General features: G+C 36.6%; 1 protein-coding gene across 4 annotated transcripts in view; it reads right to left on the bottom strand.

The window, feature by feature from the left end:
* Window positions 1-25,477, bottom strand: part of LOC144306243 (cadherin-8) — a 358,000-nt gene that overhangs the window by 4,352 nt on the left and 328,171 nt on the right. The window lies entirely within an intron of this gene.

The raw sequence follows: 25,477 nt of genomic DNA on the forward strand, positions 1-25,477 counted from the left end.
TGGTCATCTAGAGCAACACTTTAAGGGATTTAAGAAGTACTCATGGGCACATGTCAGTTCAAGGCAAAACTTGTCAGTGAGGAATTCCTGGATCCATGCTAGCCCGACGGTTCTCACAGTTTTACCCCCAAAATAAATTTTTTGTGTTCATCCATGCCCACCTCCTGAACTGTAGTCACATCGTATATGTTAATTATTAGTATTTTCTCATTTTTCGTTAACGGAAGACCTACATCTATTCAACATGGGGACACATTATCTTACGGATATTCTAGGCAAGAGCAAGTAAACATAATATCGGTTAATGTGTGTGATGTTATTTGGGCAAAAGGATGATTTCGGTTAGGATTCTTTTCACGTACTGGCAAGTCAGTAGACCCCGGAACGCTTGGCTACCTCACTGTTGCATATTAAGCAGGGATTCTAAACCACTGTTGTCCAATTCCTGATCATCAGTGTCCTCTGGCTTCCAGCACCCTCAAATACATGAACAGATATTCCACTCAAATGACTTTAAATAAATGTGTTACATTTCCTGTGCCATGCAGTGCTAGACTATAATTTTTTAAAATTTATAGCCATTCTCCCAAAATAGATGTATAAATTATATTTATTTTTGTTTTATTTAAGATATAAGTGGATCTGTAATGCCTTGCTAGTAAGCAAAGAAGAAAATACCAGATGGAGTTAACAGTATTTTTTTCTAAATTTCTTCTGGTTTTGCCTCATTATTTAGTAATTTAAGGAGTGAAAAGAGGTCTCTAATAGAATTAAGCAGTGATGTACCAAATGATCCAGTTATCTTTATTTCCATGACCTAGAAGGAAATACCACTAAACTAAAAGAGGAGAACATTATCTCAAAACAGATACAGAATATACAGCCATGTTATATTTTCAGAAAGTGTGTGACAAGTCTGAGTACAGTTAATTAGTGCAAGGAACATTTGTGGATGATTTCATATACCATAGTTCAAAACAGAAGATGGGAATTGTTCCTCAAGATGCAATTAATAAAATTACAGTGAGGCTTTTTGTCTTTTTGTGGTTGACATTATTTATATGGGAAGCTATTCTTGCATATTCTCTCTTTAAAACAATCTATAATGATAATTTAGAAACTGCAGCGGGAATATTGCTCATTAGTACTTAGAAAAGCTTTGGTGGGTCCACCGCTGAATTCATATTATTTTACTATTCCTGGCATATGCGTATGTTGTTACCCTCCTATCTACAGAGAATTATTGACTGAATAGAGGAAGTCTGTGAGTCATTTTTGCCAGATTTTACCTGCTACCTCAAGCAAGTCAATGCCCTATTTGCTTATTCACCCCCCCTTTTTTTTTTTTACTATTTTTGATTGGTGTCCATATTTATTATTGACTTACTTGAGTTATTATGCCAAATGAAATTGCCATTATTGTATATTTTTTAAAAACAAATATCAGCAGTTTCACACAGTTCAAATCCTGTATTTGAAATACATTTTTATTTTAGTGAAAGGGAATATAAGGGAAGGGAGAAGAAATGTGTGAGAAATATCAGAAATGGAGATAGAACATGAGAGATTCTTAACTCTGGGAAACGAACTGGGGGGGGTGGAAGGGGAGGAGGGTGGGGGGTGGGGGTGACTGGGTGACGGGTACTGAGGGGGGCACTTGATGGGATGAGCACTGGGTGTTATTCTGTATGTTGGCAAATTGAACACCAATAAAAATATATTTATTATAAAAAAGATGAAATAATTTTTTTCTTACATGTTGCACACCATTTATCAAGTTGTGGTTAATTTCCTTAAAACTTAGGGTGCCTTTTAATTTCAAAAAGTTTTAATTTAATATAGTCAATTTTACCAGTCTCTTTTTGATTAGTGCTCCTAACCTTATTTTTTAAATTGTGAAATATACAAAATACTTTTATAATGTTATCTTTCACATTTGGGCGATTGTAAGGGATTTTTTTTTCTGTACTGGTAATTGATTTTCCCAAGATTAATTGTTGAGTGCCTTACTTCTTAGCTACTGCTCTTCAACACTCAGTCTCTCACAAGTCAAATTTTTGTGCAACCTCATCTTTTAGGGGCTCTTTATTACATTCCAATGCTCTGCTTTTGTAATCTTGTAGGTAATTTTCCCCACCGTGCTCTCCTTTAAGAGTATGTTGGCTTTTCTTGTTCACTTTCTTATCTCTGGTATAGAATCAGATTATCACATCCTATGGGAATTATTATAAGAACTTCAGTAGAAATTATATTTCTTGTTTTTTTAATATTTATTTATTCATGAGAGACACAGACTGAGAGAGAGAGAGGCAGAGACATAGGCAGAGGGAGAAGCAGGCTCCTTGCAGGGAGCCCGATGCCGGACTCCATCCCAGATCCCAGGATCATGACCTGGGCCGAAGGCAAACACCCAACTGTTGAGCCACCCAGGTGTCAGTAGAAATTATATTAAAATATAAGTCAATTTTGAGAAAATTGGCATCTTTATGATCTTTAGTATTCTATTTCAAGATCTTAGTTTCCTTATTTTCTTTTTTAAATTTTATTTAAATTCAATTCATTAATATATAGTGTATTACTAATTTCAGAGGTAGAGTTCAGTGATTCATATATGTCAATAAAGTATATTTTTTTAGCTACACAAGAATTTCATATCTTCTGTAGAGTTGTCATTAGTACTGTATATATTTTGTTGCCTGATAATATTACCTTTTTGAAAGTGCACTTTCAAATCATTCTTGCTAGTGTATAAAGTGAATTTGTTTTATGCATTGATTCAAAAAAAATATTTCTGAGAGACACAGAGAGAGAGGCAGAGACACAGGCAGGGGGAGAAGCAGGCTCCCTGCGGGGAACCTGATGTGAGACTCGGTTCCGAGACCCCGAGATCATGCCCTGAGCCAAAGGCAGACGCTCAACCACCCAGGTGCCCCACGTTGATTTTAATTCTAACAATCTTCTAAACCTTTCCTCTTACTTATAAAATTATATCTCAACACAGAGTTCCACTTCAGCAAGACAATGTAAGGAGTGCCACAGAACTGTTTCCTAGTGAAAATGGTGAAAATCATACAAGGACAACTATTTAACATCCCTGGAAATGGTCCTGGAGGCAAGCAGCAAAGGAAGGAACATTTATCCAAGAGAATCTACCAAAGGTTGGTAAGAATAATGAGACCATGGTGCGTCAAGCAGAACCTTCTCTCCTCCCTCCTCCCCGGTGAGTGAGATGGAAATTCTACTCTTAACTGGCTCAGCCAGGAACACAGGAATCCCTTTCCCCTCAGCTAGCAGGTAAAGTACTGTCTTACCAAGAGACAGGAGCTGACAACCCAACCGTTTCATCCTACTCCTAGATATCTTTTGTTGAAACTGAATTTTGGGTGAGTGATGCCAAGAGAGGGCTCTTTTCTTCTTCACAGCCCTTTCTTGTGTGACAGAGGATCTTCCTGGGCGGGGTTCCGCTGGGAATATAGGGCCTCAATTGCGCGTTGGGAGCAGCAAGCCAAAAAAGACTTGAGGCTACCATCCCCCAGCACCAAGTGCTCATCGTCTAAACCAGATGCTTCGCTAAGAGAAACACATTATAGTTTCCAACTCAGCTTTAGAGCCAGTGGCTCACAGATTTTGCCTCAGTGGAAGCATAGAACCTGAGACAGAGATTAGGGGAGGAACATGCCTGGGAAAAACGAATCTGAAACACTGATCTAGAGAAACATTCTAGAAGGAGCCCAAACTGGATTGGATTGGTCTGTAGGCAAATCTTGGCCCCCAAAATTTAAAACAGTACAGAAATCATCTGGCAATTAGTGGAATTTAAAAACTGGGGCATGGTCAGGGAAAGAGACCAAGAGAACCCTACCACAACCACTGTCATTTAAGGGTGACTGTGAGCATTCCTAAGGCTGCGATCCCCTCAGGTAAAATATCAGTGGCTTAATAGTTCAGAAGGGAAATGGACTTAAAGAAAGCAGTCCAGCCAGTCATTAAACAAATAAATGAGTAAATAGCAATAACGAGCTCTGGGTGAGATGCTAATACCTTGATTTGTTATAATAAATTTTCTAAAATGTCCAGTTTCCAACAAAAGATTACAAGACACACAAAGAAACAAGAAACCCATACGCCAGGGGAAAAAAAATAAAAGCATGCAAAAGAAACTATTCCTGAAAGCAACCAGATATCAGACGAAGTAGACTTCTAAGGGGCCATTATAAGAATGTGTTTAATAAATTAAACTTAACCACGATTAAGGGAAAAAAGGAGAAGTATGGTGATAATGTCACATCAACTAGAGAATATCAATAATAGATAGAAATTGTTTTTAAAAAGAGCACAGTGGAAATTCTGGGTTAAGCACAATAACAAATAAAATATTAATTAGAATGTCTAAACAGTAGATTTGAATTGGCAAAAGAAAGCATCCACAGACTTGAAGATAGATGGATAGAAAATATGAAAGCTAGAGAACGGTGGGAAAAAATAATGAAGAAAAATGAACAGAACCTCAGAAAAATGAGGGATACCATTGAGTGTGCCAATACATGTGGAAGAAAAATATCAAGAGGGAAAAAAGAAAAAAGTAAAGCTGGCTTAAAAAATGTTTGAAAACATTAGGCTTACACATTCAGTAATCCCGACAAACTCGAAGCAGATAAACACAAAGAGACTCACAAGTGATATATCATAGTAAAAATACTGAAAGCCAAAGACAGGGAGAACAACTTTAAAGTTAGGCAAAATTGACTCATCACTTGCAAGAGACCCCCCCCCCAATAAAATTACCAACTGAAGTTTTATAGAAATAATGGAGGCCAGAGGGACGTGGGATAAACATATTCAAAAGTGCTTAAAGCAAACACTTTGAACCCAGTATCATATATTCAACAAAGCTTTCTTACAAAACAAACAAACAAAAAGAATATGAAATAGAGACTTTGAAAGTAAACAAAAGCTGAGGGAATTTGTCATCAGCAGAAAAGCCTTATAAGAAACACTAAAGGAACTTTTTTGGAATGAAGGCTAATAACCCCAGACGGTAATTCAAATCTACATTAAAAACAAAGAGCATCAGGAAAGTAATTATGTCATTATAAAAATGAAATACATAGTTTTTCTCCCTTTTTTTCTGTTTTAAAAAGCAATTGCATAAAACAGTAGGTACATAATATATTGTTGAGCATATAATATCTAGAAATTCAAAAGCAATAGTTGGCTATGCCAGTATCCCACTTCCAATAATGGATAAAACAACTAGGCAGAAATGAACAAGGAAATAGAGGACTTGAGAAGCGGTATAAACCAACAATATCTAAGAGATACCCATGGAACACTCCGCTCAACAATAGCACAATAAATATCCTCAAGTACACATGGAACATCCTGCAGTGTAGACAATGTGCAAGACCATAAAATAAACCAGTACATTTAAAAGGATAATAACGCAAAATCTGTTTTCTGATCATAATGGAATGAAGTTAAATGTGAGTGATAGAAATTTGGGAAACTCACAAATAACGTGGAAATTAAACAACTCATTCTTTAATAATTACTCTTGTAAAAGAAGAGTTCAAATAAAATACAGCAAATCAAAATGCAAGGGATATAGCTAAAGCAATGCTTAGAGGGAAAGTTATAGTTTTAAATGCCTATATTAATTTATTTCTTATTGAACTATTGTAACTAGACCCTCTGACACGATCCTGAACATAAGAAATTATGGCAACACCTGTACATTGTTCTTGATACTAAAAAAGAAAACAGCTTTTGACTTTCAACATTAAGATGATTGATGGTGTTTATTAGAAGGCACTTTTTGTTGTCGGTTTGCTTGCATTTTTTCTCTTTAATTTTTCTTTTCTTTTCTTTTTCTTTCCAATGCTTCAAAGGGAAAAGACAGTCATATAAAGGACAGTTCTTCAATACCTCTAAACGTGGATTCAATTGCATTATAGTATTATTTAAAAACCTTCTTTTCAGTCCTTCATATTTTCATGCATTTCCAATTTCTGTCATCTTGCCTCTGCATTGTAACCTATTCTATCCTCCTGGCTTCTGCTTCTGATTTTTGCACTTATTGCATTTATTTTGTTTTTTTCCTTTTGAGCAAACAGAAGAGCATATCCTTATAATGACTTACTGGAGAAAACACATTTTCTAAAACTGGAAAATCTATGAGGAAAAATGTATGATCACTGAGAACCCATAGACATGTATGTAATGATTTTTTTAAAATTTAAATCTCTTGAAATTGAGCATATAATAACAGGATTTGAGAACGGGAAAAAAGGTATTTTATCAAGATCTATTCAAGAAGGTGGAATGAAAGCATTTGGTGTTCTGGAGGGAGGACGGATATCCAGGTGGAGAGCAAAGTCCAGTTGCCGCCCATCTCATGCATTTGTGTTGCGCTGAGATTGCAACATATCTTAACCGTATCACCTGGTTGTCTTATAGACTTAGTAGGTGAAGTAGTCAAATATCTGTATTCCCTATGTCTCCTCCAGTTAGGGATTTTCCCATTTTCTCATCCTCCTGGAACGTTTGGCTTATGAGCATTACACCAAGGAGGATGAATGACTGTTTCCAGAATCTTGCTTCCTACTCCAAACCCATTTGTTTCTGCTTATGACTGACTATTAAGGGAAAGATCTTGGTGGGGAGTTAAAGAGGCCCAGCAGCACCAGGCACACTTCAAATGACAGTATTCCCAAAATAGTGGTATCACTGGATTCCTTACTCCTGGGCTGAGAAATACAAGGTCTACACCAAATAAACAGTAAAGTAGGGACCAGATAAACAGTAGGTATATAGGATTGCTTTATTTCAGATAGCACATTACATTATGCCATTATGTGTGAAACGATTCTTTTATTTAAGATTCTTTTATTTATTTATTTATTTATTTTTAAATTTTATTCCTTTAAGATTCTAATAACAGATTCATTGTAAATAAGTATATTCACTTATGTGCTTAGTTTCTGCCATTTTTTTCCCCTCCAGATTTACTTGTTAGAGCGTTACCGGGAGTTGTTAGAGGCTGTAACAAATACAGCCATCTTAAAATCAAAGTCTTAGAATTTTTATGTAATGTTTTTGATATTGTAGAGACACATAGATAAACTCTGTAAAATGTGTGTATTATATCACTAGAGTCTAAACCCCTCTAGGGAGACTAGCCTTAGTCAAGGCTCTATTCCCAGCCTTCTGCACAGGACCTGACATGGAGCAAAGACCCTCATACTAAATAAATCGGGTTATTTTATTCACTTTTATTTGGAATGTTTCAGTTTTAAGGAAGTGATCAAATAACCATGCATTAGAAGCTTGCTAAATCCATTTAGAATTTCTGTTACAGATTATTTTTCTCCCCAGGTGACTTGCATGGTTAGCCCCTGCCTCATTTCCAGCGGCTGGTCCTACCACTCCTCTACGTGCTCGCCATCCTGGCCTATTAGGAGTCAAGCATCCTCACTCCTCAGACTTTCGTAATTGCTCTTTCTTCTGCCTGATAATCTCTCTACCCTTCCTCACCCCTAATTTGAATTAATATTTATGCATTCTTTATGTCTGTGCCTAAATGCCATTTTGTTGTGAATAATTTCCTTTATTAATTGTCCCAACCTTGCCAGATAGATTGGTTATGCAATCTTATAAAAAAAACAAAAAACAAAAACAAAAACAAAAACAAACTTTATATTTTCATCAGCACTTTTTACTAAGAAATAACAGTAATAGGAATGTGACAGACCTTGGGGATGCAGAAATAAACTGAGGAACTTCCAAGTATAAATAGCCATTTTAAGATGCATAATGAATACTCAGCAAATATTCGTTAAGTGAATGAAAGACTAAGTAATCATTAGCCACATTTTGTGGGTCTCGTATTTATTTCCTTTCATGTTATTTTGTCACAGGGAATTATATATGATTCAGAATAAGTCCATGAGAAGGTTTGATTTTAGGCTGTTGGAAAGGATATAGAGCCTGAGCCCATATGGAAATTTAAGACAAATATTCATGGTTTCTAGTTTTACTCTGGGCAAACCTTTTATCATGTAATACGAGCAATAGACTAAGAATGAGGTTAGATTCAAATAGAGAAGACCGAGGAGAGAATATCTGAAATACCATCTCAGGTATCTAAAATATGTGAACTATCATCATGCTAAAGAGGTGCATACCAAAATTCCCTTTTACTGAGCTGAAATCGAATGATTTAGTCTTATATTCAGAGGGCGGTGCATAGTCCGAATTAGTATCTTCTATAGTTAATTTAGGAGGAATTACAATCTTCTTTGATTGTTAATATTCAGTCTTTGAATCATTTGGAGTTGACAATCAAAGGGGCTTCCTTCATGGAACATCGATACCCTTGCAAAAAAGGTTTCCTTTTGCAAATAAGTCAGTAAGTATTTGTTATAGACTGAATGCTTGTGCTCCTATCCCCATCTGCAATTGATATGTTGAAGCCCTAACCACCCCCTCCAGCCCCACTGCCTCCCAAGGCTTATAGGACAGATCCTATAAGGAATTAAGGTTAAATGACATCATAGGGTGGGGCCTTGAATTGGTGCCCTTATAAGAAGAGACACAAGCCTGCTTCTCCTTCTTCACCCAGGGCTACACAAAGGAGGGGTCATGTGAGCACACAGCAAGATAGGGGCGCCCTACAAGCAGCCAGGAGAAGAGGCTTCAGAATGAAACGTACCTTGCATCCACTTTGATCTGAGACTTCTCAACCTCCAGAACTGTGAGAAATAAATGTCTGTGGCTTAAGCCACCAGTTTGCAGTATTTATTATAGCAACCTGAGCAGGCTAAAATAGCATCGTAGTCCCTAATTAATTCTGTATGCATACTCCATGAAAAATACAAAGTCTATCTAAGGAGGTAGACTGTGTCTACCTGGGTAATTCTTTAACTTAATTTGTGTAATTTTCCCACAGTCGTATCGTAACTAATTTCTTTCCTTCCATTTACTTTCTCTGTATTTTTAATAGAAAAAAAAAAAAGGTCATTATTGTTATTTAAATATCCTATGTTCTTTCCACATTGTCCTTTTTTGTCTCCCCCACCCCAGATAAAATAAAGCAGGCAAATTAAATTCTCTATTGTTTTTACTGTAGTTCTTCTGTTATTGTTGCCCCGATGCAGAAATTTTCCTTTGCCTAAGTCCTATTTATTAGAAATCATGGAGCTATGGCTTTTGTTTATCCTCTTACATGCAAGCAAAAGCAACAAGGAGCCAGAGTTAATGAAGGCATTCGCCAGACAAATATTTATGACAAAAAGAGTAGATAAAGAGAAGATCACTAGATGTTTTGTCTTTTTGAGAAATGTCTCCTGGCATTTGACTTGCAAATTTATTTCAAATTTTCTTGGGTAAGTAAAATGGAATGAAAATGGCAAGAAGGTCAAAACAAAGGGGAACTGGCACTCTGTTCAGTAGGTATGGACAAGAGATTTAATTAAGTTCCTATCATTATGTCATATCTGCTGTTTATTTCTAAAACCTAGAAAAGCAATAAAGATACCAAATCTATGGGCTTTCAGCAAATTAGTATAGATATATGTATATGCAATACCTAATATCTAAGAATACGGAGTGTAGATCATACCATCTATATTTCATGTATACATTTTTACTCTAAACACTAAATCTTGTTGAAAACAATCAGGCTGCAATGAATTAATAAAAACTAAGACTCTGTGAAGCCAATCTTTTCCAGTACCATTATAACTTCCTACATAATTCATTGAAAGTGTACTAACATACTAAATCTGCAACAAGCAACTGGATATTCTGAGCCACCTAATTAGATCATTTGTTACTTTTTCTTTTTCTTTTTTTTTTTTATTCTCATTAGATGGTTCACAATACCACCAGATGTCAATAATTCCAATGTTTATTGAGTGTTAACTCATTATCAAATTTCCTAATACTTAATAAGTATATCTAGCCATAAAACATCAACCAAGGTTTACTTTGCTTTTAGGAGAAAAAAAAAAAATCATTGTGAATTCTTTTGTAAGTTCCTAGACTAACACCAAACAATGTTTAGTCAAAAAATTTGCAAGTACACATAGAATGAATTAACACTTTTTTAACAGAAAAACTTACTCCACTATAACCATGCAGCACTAGAATTCTATAAATATCTGCATGGGGATCCCTGGGTGGCGCAGCATTTAGCGCCTGCCTTTGGCCCAGGGCGTGATCTTGGAGACCTGGGATCGAATCCCACGTTGGGCTCCCGGTGCATGGAGCCTGCTTCTCCCTCTGCCTGTCTCTCTCTCTCTCTCTGTGACTATCATAAATAAATAAAAATTTAAAAAAAGATTTTAAAAAAATATCTGCATGATTTTCATTTTGCAGAGGAACTGTAGAGAGGCTGGGCCATCCTTAGCATTCATCAAGTAGCTTATAAAAGTTAAGCATCTTCTAAAATTCTTTGAGAGGGCACGTTAACTATTTTTATAAAATGACTTTTTTTTTTAGATTATATGAAGATGGTGTTGAGTATATTGGTTTGAATGGTGATCTCCAAAAAGTCCTTTTTTTTTTTTTTTTTAAATCTGTGAATGTTACCTTACTTGGAAAAGAGTCTTTCCAGCTGGAATGAAATGAAGTATTTTGAGATGAGGAGTTCATCTGGGATGACCTGGTGGGCACTAAGTTCAAAACCTGTGTCCTTATAAGAGTGAGGCAGAGGTAGATTTGACACAGGGTAAAGGAAGATGTAACGTGACCACAGAGGCAGACATTAGTATGATATAACCATAAGCCTTGAAATGTGTACATCCAACAGATAAGCTGGAAGACCCAAAGAAGGAATTCTCCTCTATAATCTCTGGAGAAAGTAGGGCCTTGTCAACACATTGATTTAGGATTTCTGGCTTCCAGAACTGTGAGATAATTTATCTCTGGTTGGTTTAAGCCCCTAGTTTGTGATAATTTGTTATGGCAGCCCTAATAAACTACTATAATTAGTAAATCTGATTAAATATGATTTACAGAAACAGAGAAGGGCATACTTATACCCATTTTACATATGAGGAACAGGGTTTTTGAAAGATAAAAGTAACTTGTTCAAGGTTTCTCATCTGGCAGCTAAGAATTAACAACCAAATCCAATGCATATTCTATACTCTGCCATCTTAACAAAAGTCACCTTGGAAAACAAGGAAAATGAGCTCTAAGAAGGTTATATTAAAGCTCAAGGATAAGATAAAAAAGAGAAAGTGTGCAGAGGGAGGTTTTTTCATTCAGAGACAAGGAAAAACTAAATGGTCAATACCACTGGCAGATGAGATGAAAATCTAGTATTTTAGAAAGATCAAAAGGTATTCAATACAATATTCTATAGATCTAAATCCCATATCCTGAAAGTCCACCTAACAGAGCAGAGTACAGCACAGCATAGCATAATATAACCATGAATTAATTATTAAAAGTGATTATTTTTGGTACAAGAGAGAAACAGAAGTATTATAGGTCCAAATCCCATGCTAGATACAATCACACTGCCCAAGGTCTTCTGAGTTTGATTATTTTTTGCCGGTACTTAATTTGCGTACTTGCTCTTACACAAATGCTCCATGAAACTTATGCAGATCCCTTAATGCTTAGATGAAAAGCAGATTTATTGTTCTCTAGGCACCGGGGAACGAGGGATGAAGACTAATATGACCATTTTATTTCAGGAATACCTGTATTAACTAACCGCCAAAAGTGAAAACTATACCAACAGTCAGTTTCTAATTTGTTTGAATGGAAATGTTAAAGCCTTTATAAATATCAACAGATCTGCAAAAGAATATTTTTTATTTATTTGGATTTATGCAGATGTGAAAAAAACATTTTTTTGAGTGTGCAAGCAATTTAGGTTAAAAAAAAGGAGAAGGAGGAAGGAGGAAGAGGAGGAGGAGGAGGAGGAGGAGGAAAGGAGAAGGAAAGAAAAAAGAAAAGAAAATAAGAAATACTAAGGCCCTTAGTGGAATCTCTTGACAAAATTCCAGAAAACAACCTCTTAATGATGACAAATCCAGACATCAGAAAGCTAGCATTGTCAAGAGAATGACTTGCACCACATCTCTATTGATTGAGTACATATCTCTAAATATTTAAGAAACTGAGAGTCAGAGATTAATTCATTTTGCACTAGAGTTGATTAATTCATTTTGCACGGGAGCTGATAAATTTGTGCTCATTAACATACTTGATATATATGGTAGTTGGACCAGAGAGTAAGGCTGTTTTATTTATTTATTTTTTAGAAATTTAATTTATTTATTCATGGAAGACACACAGAGAGAGGCAGAGACACAGACAGAGGAAGGACCAGGCTTCCTGAGTGGAGCCTGATGCGGGACTCGATCCCAGGACCCCAGGATCATGACCTGAGCCAAAGGCAGATGCTCAACCCCTGAGCCACCCAAGTGCCCTCTAAGGCTGTTTTAAAATAACAATTTAAGTGAGGTATACATCGCACATAAGATACTGAAATCATTTAATACAGTGAATGGAGAGCTGAGGCTATAAAATAAAGGAATTACCGAAAGTAGTTTATCTAGCTTACCAGCTTTGATTTGAAGGAGGTCAAATATCCCTGCACATCATCACTTTGTTAGATACCATCAGCTCCCCGAATGTTTTGAATTTGCACGTATGAAAATAAGCCATCAAGTGAAAGCCACCAAAAATGGTGCACATCCACGTTCCCTTGCCATCACCCACGCCTCCATCTTATTTCAAATCTATTCTGGTATATTCAGTCCTCAGGTTTTCAGTGCCCCTTGCCCCAAGACCTCACTGTCAGAGGAAAGTCTTCTTTGGCACACTTTCTCCCCAGCATGCTGCAATATAATCAGATACGCTGGTTTTCTCTCTTACCAACGGAATGATCCTTGAATGCAGAGATATTCTCTTCTTTAGCAAATGCATCCTTTTGTTGGTCAGGTGTGTCACTACACGGAAGTCTCTATGGCAAGATGTTAACTAATCCTTGTTGAATGACCAAACGGGTGGGTGGCTAAAGTAAGTGAGAATGTGATTACTGATTTCAAGGAACTTCTGAACCAGAAGGGGAGACAAAAATAGCATATAAGTAGCCAAAATGTCAGTCAGCTGATGGTCCATTCTCTAACTGCGATCCCTGTCTTAGCTCTCACCTGTGGTCCACTACGCCATCCCTACCTTGACCTCTACTTCTACCATCACAGATACAGATACGAGGAAGCCTTAAGGAAGGGGGCACCCCTGGGCTGGGTTGAAAGACACAGCTGGTTTGTGAAAGGTGGAAATACAGAGAATGGCATTCCATCTTTTCCCTCTTTTCTACTACTTCTGTTCAGTAGCACTCTCTGCTCTCAGCCTTTTCATCTAACCTCTGTTAAAAGGAAAACCCCAGGCTCAAAATGGAGTCACTGTGTTGAAATCCCACGTCAGCAAACTGACTTGATACCTAAGCGAACTGCAATTTCAACTGCCCCCACCGCTGGCACCATCATCTTGTAGGAATGCAACCTTTAACCAACCAACCTGGAATCGTGTGGTCAGCACTAGGAGGCAGTCCACTATTAGAACCCTTCGGTTCCCTTAGAATGCCTAACAGTGCATTCTCTGCTTATAATTTCCTTTTTTTTCTGGTTCTTCTCTGACTTTAAAAAACTTTCTTTCCTGGAGTTCAGTGGAGCTCCTTTCTGTTGGCTAGATGAGATGCTGCCCAACTCATGAATCATTGAATAAAGCCGATTAGATCTTCAGATTTCCTTAGTTGAATTTTTGTTACTCAACACCTCCTTGTGAACTGTTTGAATTTGGTTCACTTACTTGATTTCAAATACCAGACAATATTTCTTTCTAAAATTTACCCTACGTCTCTTCTACTTGCCTCTTGGGCATATGCACCTGGATGGTCAGTAGCACAAATTCAATCTTTCGATAATGGAATTAATAATATTTAATCACATTCTTCCCCATTTCCAAAAATCCCTTTCTTGGTTCTATTCCTTGCATCATCTTTGTGGCTGTATGATTTTATGCATCTCTCCCTCACATCCAATAACCTCCCTTTTTTCTTTTCCATGTTTGAAAGTTCTGGCCATCCCTCAGTAACTAGCTGAAAATCTACTACTTCATTTATGAAGGAGGCAGTAGAAACCGACTTCTAATTCAGAGGTGTAATGGAGATTGAAGTATAAAGAAATTATAACTATAAAGTAAATATAATGGTTTCAATTGGTCTCTTGAATAAGTACATGATAGGCATCAGTGACTGTGAGTGAGTCACTTTGTAACAAGAGACTTAAAATGCAGAGCAGAAACTTGAGAAGTCCAAAATATGTCTAACCCTACAAAAATAGAATGCAGTGAGAGAAACATAGTCACTAGTCTTTTATTGAAAAATAAAGTTTCTGTTATCTACTAGGCTCTGAGATATCTGGTCCATCCTGACATTATAAATTTTAAGCCAATTTAATTATCAACTTGTTTCTGAAAATATTCACACAAACAGAAGCCAACTCTAAAATTCAGGCAGTAATTCAGATACAGATATCCGAGTGCATTAAAAATGCCTGTTCTTGGATTTTCCCCCAAATCAACTGAATAAGAATTTCTGGGGATAGGCCCTGGACATCTGCATTTCAAATAAATTTTGTTTGCATAAAAATCTTCTGGGATGCTTGAAAGCCGTTCTACTCTATTCCATTTCTTCCCTTAGGTGTTTGCAGTGGTTAATGGCTTGGCCCAAGCCCTTAGAGGCTCCACTGGGGAAGCTATTATGCTCTGGGTTCTGTAATCCAGCAGGGGTAGCAGCTGATAGCAATTTTCCTGCATAATTCCTTCTTTTCTGGCTTAGTGGTAAAATAGCTGCTAAAAAAGGGAGGGAAAGATGCAAGAAAATGTGGCATCCTACAGCGAGCTGAAGTCCAGTGTTTGTCCTTGAATCATTTTAAAGTTTAATATGTTATATTAAAACAGCTTGGCTAAACATATATCTTTGGGCAGAAGTCTTAATATACAGTGAAGGCAAGAGGATGGAAGGCAGTTATGTAGATAAAATTATCATTCAAGCAGTGGTCACATTATCATTCTTCCCAGGTTGCTGAGAATGGCACGTGCTTTTGAATCTTAAAATCCACATTCTTTATAGTATTGGAATAGTACTGTTTCGATCATACAAAAATGACTTTACATTAAAGGTCAAACTGATTTGCTTTTCCTCAAATTCACCCACATATTAACAGGTTAAAATACAGATGGAGAGAGCAGAAATAAAATGATCGAAGAAGAAGATACCTGTGTAGGTCACCCTTATGATTGAAATAGAAATCACATCAAACTCATTCAAACCCTTTTTATTGAAAACGTAATCTGATAAAATTCCCTATTGTTATACACTATAGAGAAATCTGAATACATTTTGAAGTCATGCATGATTTCATTTTAATACTTTCTTTTAAAATAAAAGGGATTTTTTTTTATGAGTCTTTTAAAATATCCTCAAGATGATATTTGATTTTCCAAGCTTGCCATCCCCCGTTGACAATGTATGTGTGGTATTTTCTCATACTGGGCAGTGATCTAAAGATCCCTACCATCAAATACTCCCCATTTTGGAACTGTAATAGGTGTGCTTCACAAATATAAGTTTAGGGGGATTTATTCAATTTTCAATGTTCTAATTCTTGAATAACTTATCTTAGGTATAATTCCTTTAGGCTGTGTTATTTCAGAATCCTTCTGAATATCATATTAGATAATATTCGGGCTCTGGAATCATTCCTAATTGTGTTTCCATCTCAATTTCATTACTTACCTGGTTGCATTTTAAAATAATTTCCCCAAGGTCACAGCAAAAACTCTTATTGTACCCAAAGTACTAATTAAGGAACTGAGGGTCAGAAGGTCTTTGAGGAACAAATGTGATTTTCCACCGACAGTGTATTTTCAGGGTATGTCATGTATAAAGTGTTTAACAAAACTTAAAATAATAGTGGTTTTTATTAATATATGTAAGGCTATCGGTTACCTTAACTTTGAAATGAAGCAAAGATCTGTAATCTTTTAAGAATATTTGGATTTCATACTTTTATACTTTACAGTGAATTTCTACCTGAAAGCCTCAAAGTTGGAATATAAAGTAAAATATAAAGTAAAGAACTACGAAAAATGCGTGTTAAGGAGTAAGACTCTCGAGGATGCTGAGGAAGAGTTTCCAAGATGGAATATGGTTTGATTCTTATGGAATCCAGATGCAATATTAAGTGGCATCCAAAGAAGACTTCTACTTAATTAGTATAACAAAAATCAGTCACTGGTTTTGGTAATCCAGATTTTGATTTAAAACTTTATCTTAATCACAGGCGCAAGTTAACTCACAGCTTCCTGTATCACCTAAGAAAAAGCTAAGAACCACTAGGAAATTGCTACAGTTTTGAGCTAGGTTCAGAAAATCTATTGATGACAGTTCCTAAAGAGAAGACTGTCCAATTAAAGTTTCCATCTTACATTACCAGCGTCTAGTGCACATAATAGGTGATGTTAAATTGCACAGTTTTTCTATTTTACCTTTAAGCCTTTTTAACACAAGATCACTGGTATCACTTGAAAGATGATTGATTGATTGATTGATTGATTGATTTTTGTCTTGAGTCCTCTTCTTCCTTCCTTACAGTATTTTCACATGTATGCTTCTCTACTGACTGGAAACACAAATATTCCAACAATTAAGGGGAAAATTTGAGAATCCTCTTCGGAAGCTTTATTCATGTCATTTTACAGTGCATTTTATCCATCAGGAGAGAGCATTTTATCCATCACTTCCTTAAAATGGTCTAGGTTTTTTTCATTCTTTATCTAACTAAATCAAAAATTTTCCAGAAAGGATATACAACATTTTCCCCCTGTCACTTCCAAATAGAATGATATTTAAATATAGTCCTTGATGGTGCTAGCCTTACATTGTTATTTTTGTTCTTGTTGTTATTGTGTCAAACAACAACTATAGCAAGTATAACTCATTCATATACAAATTTTACTCTTTCTTATCTAGGAATATTAACCCAACTGGATCATTGTTCTTGGAAGAAATTTGGAGCATGTTCTGCAACATTACGGGTGAGTTTTAATGATGAGACATCTCATTTTAATATTTAAAAAGTACTATTCAATGTAATTTGAAAGCTCTTAACTTGAGAAAAGCCCAAAGGGAGAATGATAGTCTCATTGAGCTGAAGATACAAAGATGGGTTTTGATTTGTAGTAAGTACCAAATAGGAAGAATAAATGCAAAGAGAGAGATTGAAGAAAGTAATAAAAAAGAAAAAAAAGAAAAAAATATATTGTGCAAATTCTTCATATAAGAAAGCCATGTTAATATTAGCTATATTAATACAATAAGAGAAGTGAAATGCAGATTAGTATCCAACAAAATGAATTTTAGAACAATGAAAACTATCAGTGATAAAGAGAGCTATTCCATAATTATGAATAAGTCAATTCAACAAGAAGGTATAATATGTGATGATCAACTACACCTTGAAAAATACATAAAACATAAAGTGACAGAATTGAAAGTAGCAATAGACAACCCCATAATACTTTGAGATTTCAACACTCCTTTCTCAGTAATTAATAGAACATTAGGAAGAAAACAATAAGGTCACAGAATACCTGAACCTGAGAATTTCAGTTATAATTTGTCATCTACAGAAGATTTCTCTTAACAACAGGAGAAAGCCTATATGTTCTTTCAAATGTATAGGAACTATTCACCAAGATAGATTACATTTTGGGCCATAAAAAGTTCCAAGCCAAAGAATTGAAGTAAACAAATTATGTTCCCTGGTACGAAACAATTAAAATAGAACACAGTAACAAAAGTATATGCAGAACATCACCAAAAAAGCTGGAAATAAAGCTACATGCTTCTAAATAATCCACGAGTCAAAGAAGAAATCATAAGGAATATTAGAAAATATAATTGGAACTGAATGAAAATGTAAACACAATCCATTAAAATCTGTGGGTTGGAGCTAAAGAAATATCTAGGAAAAATTTATTTATTTATTTTTTTAATTTTTTTTAAACATTTTCTTTTCTTTTTTTTTTATTTATTTATGATAGTCACAGAGAGAGAGAGAGAGAGAGAGAGGCAGAGACACAGGCAGAGGGAGAAGCAGGCTCCATGCACCGGGAGCCCGACGTGGGATTTGATCCAGGGTCTCCCGGATCGCGCCCTGGGCCAAAGGCAGGCACCAAACCGCTGCGCCACTCAGGGATCCCTCTAGGAAAAATTTAGAAGTGTTAAATGCCTATATTAGACATAGAGTAAGTCCTAAAATCAGTGACCCAATTTTCACCTGAAGAAACTAGAAAAAGATGAGCAAGTTAAGTTCAAATATATAAATGAAAGAGTTTAACAAAGATATAAGTATCCATGAAGAGGTAAATAAACAAAAAATATAAAATAAAATATTGTTTACTTATAAAGATCAACAAAACTTATAGGAGTGCCGGAGTAGCTCAGTTGGTTAAGCATTTGACTCTATTTCAGCTCAGGTCATGATCTCAGGGTCCTGGGTTCAAGCCCAGCAAGCTCACTGCTCGGTGAGGAATCTGCTTAACCCTCTCCCTCTGCTCCTTTCCCTGCTCATGTGTGCACGTGCACTCTCTCTCCCAAATAAATTTAAAAATCAATCAATCAATCTTAAAAAGTAACTTAAAAATAAAACTTTAACTAGACTAATCAGGAAGTAAGAGAAAACATAAATTATGAGTTTGAGATATGAAGTAAGGCAGTGATATAAACAATTTCATAACAACAGATTCCATAAACGAGATGAATCGTACAAGTCTCTTGACATTAAGAAAGTGCCAAAACCACCTCAAGATGGAACAGAAGTTTTAAATAGCCTTATATCAATTAAAGAGACTATACTAACAAAAAGTTTACCGTTAAGAAAACCACAATCCCAGATGGCTTCACTGGGGAGTTCTATCACACACTTTGGGAAAATATTATACCAATTCTACACAAAGTCTTCCATGAAATAGAAAAGGGAAAAACACCTCTCAATTCACTTTATGAGACCAGCATTACTCTGATGTCTAAACCAGGCAAAATTATTACAAACACACGCAGACACGTCACACATCAATATCCCCAGTCCTATAAAGTTAAATGTCTCACAACCTCTTCTGAGGTAGGAAAACGATACTGATCTATAGCATTTGCCAATTGTTGTGATAAAGATATTCCAGATATGGTTGATTCCAAGCTTGTAACAATCCAGTACCAACCAGCTCCCTAATTCCTGAAATCTTAAAAATCTGGTCTCATGCGCTACTTACAAAGAAGAGCAGCAGAGCACCAAATATCTTTTGTTTACCTGAATGGGAAAATTCTAAGGAAATTTTAGCAATTTAAATCCAGAAATACGTAAGAATATTGACACTGCCCAGTGGTGCTACTCCCATGAATACAGTTTTGTTTTTCTTTTAACTCTGAAAATTAGTCTCCAGATTGAGAAAGGAGAAAAACCACACGATCATTTCAGTAAGAGGAACTTGACAAAATTCAACATTTGTTCATGATAAAAATTATCAGCAAGCTGTAAGAGATCTTCCTCAACCTAATGAAGGTCATCCATAAAAACTCGCAGTTAACATCATCCATAATGTTGAAAAATATGCATAGTTCTTCCCAACCATCAGCAACAGGCAAGGTTGTACTCATTTGTTTTCAATGTTCGAAAAATTAAGGGAAGTGAAAGAAATAAAAGATGTGCAGATGATAAGAGAAAACAAAACTTGTCTTATTTATTCACTAACAACATAATACTGAACATAAAAAATGCTAATTAATATGTAGGATAGTCTCATGGTCCCACAAATGCCCTCACTGTTTGGTGCCATGTGTATGCAAGGGATAGACTGTAAAGAGAGATGAGGGTGCTTTGTGGGGTGATGAAAATATGATAATGACATGGCTGTAGGCATTTGTCAAGGTCTTTGGCCTGCGCAGTTAAAAAGAGTGTTTATTATAGGACAAAGACTTTAAAAATTTCTCAATTCATTTAAAACATCTTCCTCCTCTACAGTTCATTTTGCTTCAGGGGTGAAGATTGCCTCCCGAAAGTGGGATATTTAGTTGTCCTCTCTCTATATCCTTCTAATTCTTTTTTCGGCCAGGCTTCAGCTGTACCTGACTCTGCCTCTGACTGCTCCATGATCTGCCCGGGAACACATGGGTCAAGCAAAAGGGTACGATCTTGCATCACTGATATAGCTATCAGCTGTCGCTGGTGCCCTCGAGAGGTGCCCTATGAATGTGGTACCTTTGCTTACTGGGAGTTTTCATGTGTTCCTTAGAGACTCTCCCACTGGCAACCCCTCTGACTTTCACTCATTTGATATAAATGGAGCCTTTTTCTGAAAGTTCCCAAACTGATCTTAGGGTTATTCTATTTGCATCCTTCTGCCCTTTTAGGACTGGGAGTTCTTTTAAGATGATCCCACATTCAGCTGCGACTTTATACAAATTAGAAAACAGCACCACACATCAGTGAATAAATTGCAACAACCCCCAATCCTGGAATATTAAAATGTGATTCGCTTTGCAAACATAGTTGGATGGCATTTTAGCCTCCATATCAGCACATCTGTCTATTTTTTTTTTTGAGGTGATAGAACTGTTCTAAAATTAAATTGTGGTGATCATTGCATAACTCTGTAGATTTACTAAAAATCATTAAATTGCATCAGAAAACAGGTGGATTGACTATATGGAATGTATATTATATTTCAAAAAACTACTTAAATTTTTGAAAACAAAAAGGATTCTCTCACTTTTGTCTTAGCATTCACATAGGAGAGCCATATGCACTATCCCTTGGAAGATTGGAAGAATAAAAAAAAAAAAAAGGAAGATTGGAAGAAGAGTTGCAAAAGCAATCATGACCCTAAGACCTATACATAGAATGTTCCTCTGAGCAACACTGTAGATGGATTGACAGCTGACAATATTTGGCTCCTAAATTTGGGAGAATCCCATATGGCAACCTAGATGATCCTACCAGTAGGTGTAATGCTTTGCAAAACTGCATTGAATCTCTGGGAAAATAATCTTCCCAAGTAAAGAAGAATAAGCTCCTAAAATATTCCATATTTTTAGAAAAATTGATATTCACAGAATTTGCTAAGTAGGTTCTACTGTTTAACTTGCCCTCCTTTAACAGAAAGGAGCTTATTCAATTTTTTTAAACTTGTTGAAAAGTGAAATCTAAGCCAATCTTCTGAAAAGAGTTATAGCATTTTCCTTTTACAAGAAGCCATTTAAGACTCAAAAGAATTTCTGTGGACATTTAATAGCTCATTAATTTTTAGTGATCAGAAGCAATGAGAGTTTATTTATTAGGCAAAAAAAATAGTAACTTTATTTTATTTTTTTAATTTGAGTTGGAAAATATTTAAAAATCTAAAGATAAATGAAACTGGTTCCAAAAGACTCCCAAGAGATGTCATATGTGGATTTTCTGCTAATTGCTCCGCATTCTTACTTTTAAACATGCATTTGCCAAGGTCTCAATACCCACCACAGTATGTATAAGTGATGCTTAAATTCCTGTGTTGCTTTTGTTACCATGTTTTTACAGTTGAATATTTTTCGGGTTTTCAAAATTTCTTTTACAATATCTTCAATTAAATCCTCCATTTCATTACAATCATGATGTTTTTCCTTGATTACTCTTCTCCTTTCCCACAACCCTTATTTAAAGACAAAAGCATTGAAAGAAAAGTACAACAGATGTGTTTTTGATGTACATTTGTTTCTATGTAAATTCTTGTTCTTGTCCAAGAAGCCAACAGGACATCTGTAATGATACTACTTAATTGTTAGAATAATGATTGGCCATCCGTGTACAGGCTGAAATGGGTGGTTTGCCAGTGACAATGAAAAGTGAAAGTTAACATTTCTTAGTAATAACTAGTTCTGCATTAAGCTATTCCATCTATATGTAGCATAAAAAAGTTGGCACATTTTTAAAAAGAGCCTATATAGAATATATCAAAATGTTTTGGATGACTGCTATCATATTTGGGACTTGTTTCGAAGAAACAGAAGTGGGGAAGGTGGTAAGAAAATAAATGAAATAAGCTTGGGCATGAGGTGACAATTGTTGAAATTTAAGATGTGTGTATAGAGTTTAATAAGATGTTTTGTCTACTTTTATATATTTTTGATTTTTGATATTTTCCATAGTGAAACACTGAAAAATAGCCGAGGTACATATTTTCTAATACATCTTTGCTTTTCATTGGCCTTGTGGACTTAGGCGAGATGTTCTACTTCTGTGAAATCTCTATTCTCTTACTTGAATGATGGAATAATGACACCCAACCAATAGGACTATTAAAACATCAGAGAGAGGGGACGCCGGGGTGGCTCAGCAGTTGAGCACTTGCCTTCGGCCCAGGGCATGATCCTGGGGTCCCAGGATTGAGTCCCACATCAGGCTCCCCTCAGGGATCCTGCTTCTCCCTCTGCCTCTCTCTCTGTGTCTCTCATGAATAAATAAATAAAATCTTAAAAAAAAAGAACATCAGAAAGAATACTAGATATGTAAAAAATAGAGCACAGCACAAAACCTGAAGTCAATCAATGGTACCCATGGTTTAATTCATGGACCTTTGGAAATCATCATTTATACTTTTAAACGAGAAGCAGATAATATAATGTATGTTTACCCCCAAATACAATGTCACTCGTAGTCACTGACATATAATTTGGACTGCCGCCTCTCTTTGGTATGCTTTAGCCACAATCAAAGAATATCTGACCAGCATCTTAAAAGACATAGGGCCCTCAGAAGATACGCTAGTTGGTTTTTTTAAAGTATTAAAGGACACTGAGGGGATCATTAAGTATTTTTTCAGAGGTGCTGACCCCAGATATTATTCATTCCATCATGCATTGTATCCATGCATATCCTTGTTGGGTTCATGGTTAAAAATTTCTAGCTGTTCTCCAATGAGGAGTCTTATAGATAGAAAGGTTTTGAAATCCACTTGACCTTCTTTCTGCACAGCTGCAATTTCTGACCAAAGACATGATCTCAACCACTCTCACCAGCTATGAAGAAGGGTAAGACCTGCAATTGGTAATTTCTGAAAAGCCAATGGAACACAGAGCAAAGTGATCTTTGAAGATACCCTCCCTCCAGGATGAGTCACCACCACACTGCTGGTGTTCAACAGAGATGGTTCCTGTCATCACAGACTTGCGTCTTCTCTATTGTCCTTCCCTCCTACTTTCCCACAAATTACATAGTAGGATTTTGTAGATTTGGCATGAATGACGGTGCTGTGAGTAAGCAATAACATGTGCTTCAGAACTTGAGATCAGTTGTTTTTTCTTGCCTTTCTGGGGTTAGAAGACCAGGTTAAACAGTGGAACCCAAAGCAGTAACAGGTTATTGCAATGTGACGATAAAGTGTGTGTAAATCGCAATGTTGCTAAAAGTCGGGTCATTCACTGTCACTTATCCATTTACCTGGTATTTGTTGTGAAGAACTCTTTGAAAGTTTCTTTCATGGACTAGACATTATAGATAGAGAAATAAAACATACTCAGATGGCTCCATGGAGTTAACAATCTAGTGGCAGACACAGCGAAACAACAATAATGGCAAATGCAGAAATCACACACATTTCTTTCATTATAATTGTGCCATGTGCTAGGTAATAAGGGAGCCAGGGGACGTGGTAGGGCTACAGCAGACGGTCTTAGAACCAGTCTGAAGCCCAACGCATCCCTCTGACTGGGACATTTATCCGACTGCTGATACTCAGGTTTGGTTCCTGTCAGTTGTGCTGCTCTGTACTGTGGGAGGTGCTGACCTGACCACTCCTGTGTCACCCAGAGCTCCTCTGGGTTCAGCTAATGGGAGATAGTGGCTGGAGATTAGAGGGTTGGAGAAAAGAACTCCAAGTTATTCATTTCGCCTCTTCTCTATCTCAAGGTGGGCACTTCTTGCAGCAGCTGGCCCTCCTCAGTGGCCTCAGTTGTCCCTCCCTTCCCATGGCTTCTTTTGTGCCTCTAGTCTTCCTAGTAACCTCTAGACCCAGAGTTCCAGGAATTTTGCATCTTCCCTTTGTCTGTCTGCTTTGGGGTTGCAGTAACATCCTCCTGTTGCCAATCTTTAGGCTGTCTTCCTTTCCCCCATTTGGTTTCTCAGCATCTTCTCTTAGCTCTGTCATCATTGCCTTGTATTAAATTTTCCTGTTTTAAATACTTGGGAGTGGTTTCTGTTGTTTTGGTAGAGAGTCAATACAGAGTTTTGAATTGAGAACAGAGAAAATTTGAAAGCAAAGGATTTGTTTTCTCTGGGGTCCAGAAAGTGTCCTATCTGGAAAAAAAAAAAAACAAAAAACAAAAAACAAAAAAAAAAACAAAACAAAAAGAAACAAACATAAAGAACAAGCCACAAGTCTTATCCAACTTATTTTGGAGAGCAAATCTGGGTGCCAGAGCTTGGCCCATGAGTTATCACAGAAGCAGGTTTGGAGAACTGAGGAGGAAAGTAGAGAAAAGGCACGCTCAATGAAGACAGCATGTGAGCAGACGTGAGGGAGATGAGGAGAGAGTCAATCTTTGGGATATCCAGGCCAGGAGGAGGGCAGACGACAGTGTGTCAAGAGGTGGAGTAGTAAATTCAGTGACCCTCAGGCAGGCATGCCTGTGATGAGTTCAGTGAGTACAACTGGAGGGAAGTCAGTGTGACTGGGGGGTGGCTGGAGTGAAGAGGATCACGGAGTAAAAGGAGATGAAGTCAAGAGATGAAGAAAGGACCTTATGTTTAGTATCACATAGTTTCTATAACACTTTGTAGAACACCGAAATTTCAGTTTCCTTTTTTTTATAAAATAGGGATAATATGACTAACCTCACACTGTAATAGTGAGGATAACGTGACAGGGCATACAAAAGGCTTAACAGAGACCAGACCCATAACGAGATGTCTGTCACTATTGTCGTTGTTACTACTTTTACTTATTTTTCCTGTGTTTTCTCTCCCCTCGGTGGAGATGATGAGTCTACCTTGCTCCACATGTACTTCCCTTGGAAGGCGATCGTTGGCTTGTAGAATCAGTGGCTTTAAACCAAAGCAGAATGTGCTCTTTTAACTGGGAAAGAAGCTAGCCTAATTAATTTCTACTGTGTTCATTGGAGTCAAATGGTGGATTCCTTTGAGGAGAGCGGTTATGTCTTAAATGATGACTTTATATCTGAAGATTCTAGCACTGGGGCAGTGAGTAAAGCTTTAATGGTTGTAGAATGGAAGATGAATGTTCTGGTCCACCCAGATTATCTAATTTGGGGAAGTTAAATGAACGTGAAGATGCCAGCCTTCATGCGTCACTGAAGCAAAGGGTCTTACTCGTGTTGGGATATTTCTGTGTCTATGAA

Source organism: Canis aureus, chromosome 3 (assembly GCF_053574225.1).
Source record: "Canis aureus isolate CA01 chromosome 3, VMU_Caureus_v.1.0, whole genome shotgun sequence".
Taxonomy (NCBI): Eukaryota; Metazoa; Chordata; class Mammalia; order Carnivora; family Canidae; genus Canis; species Canis aureus.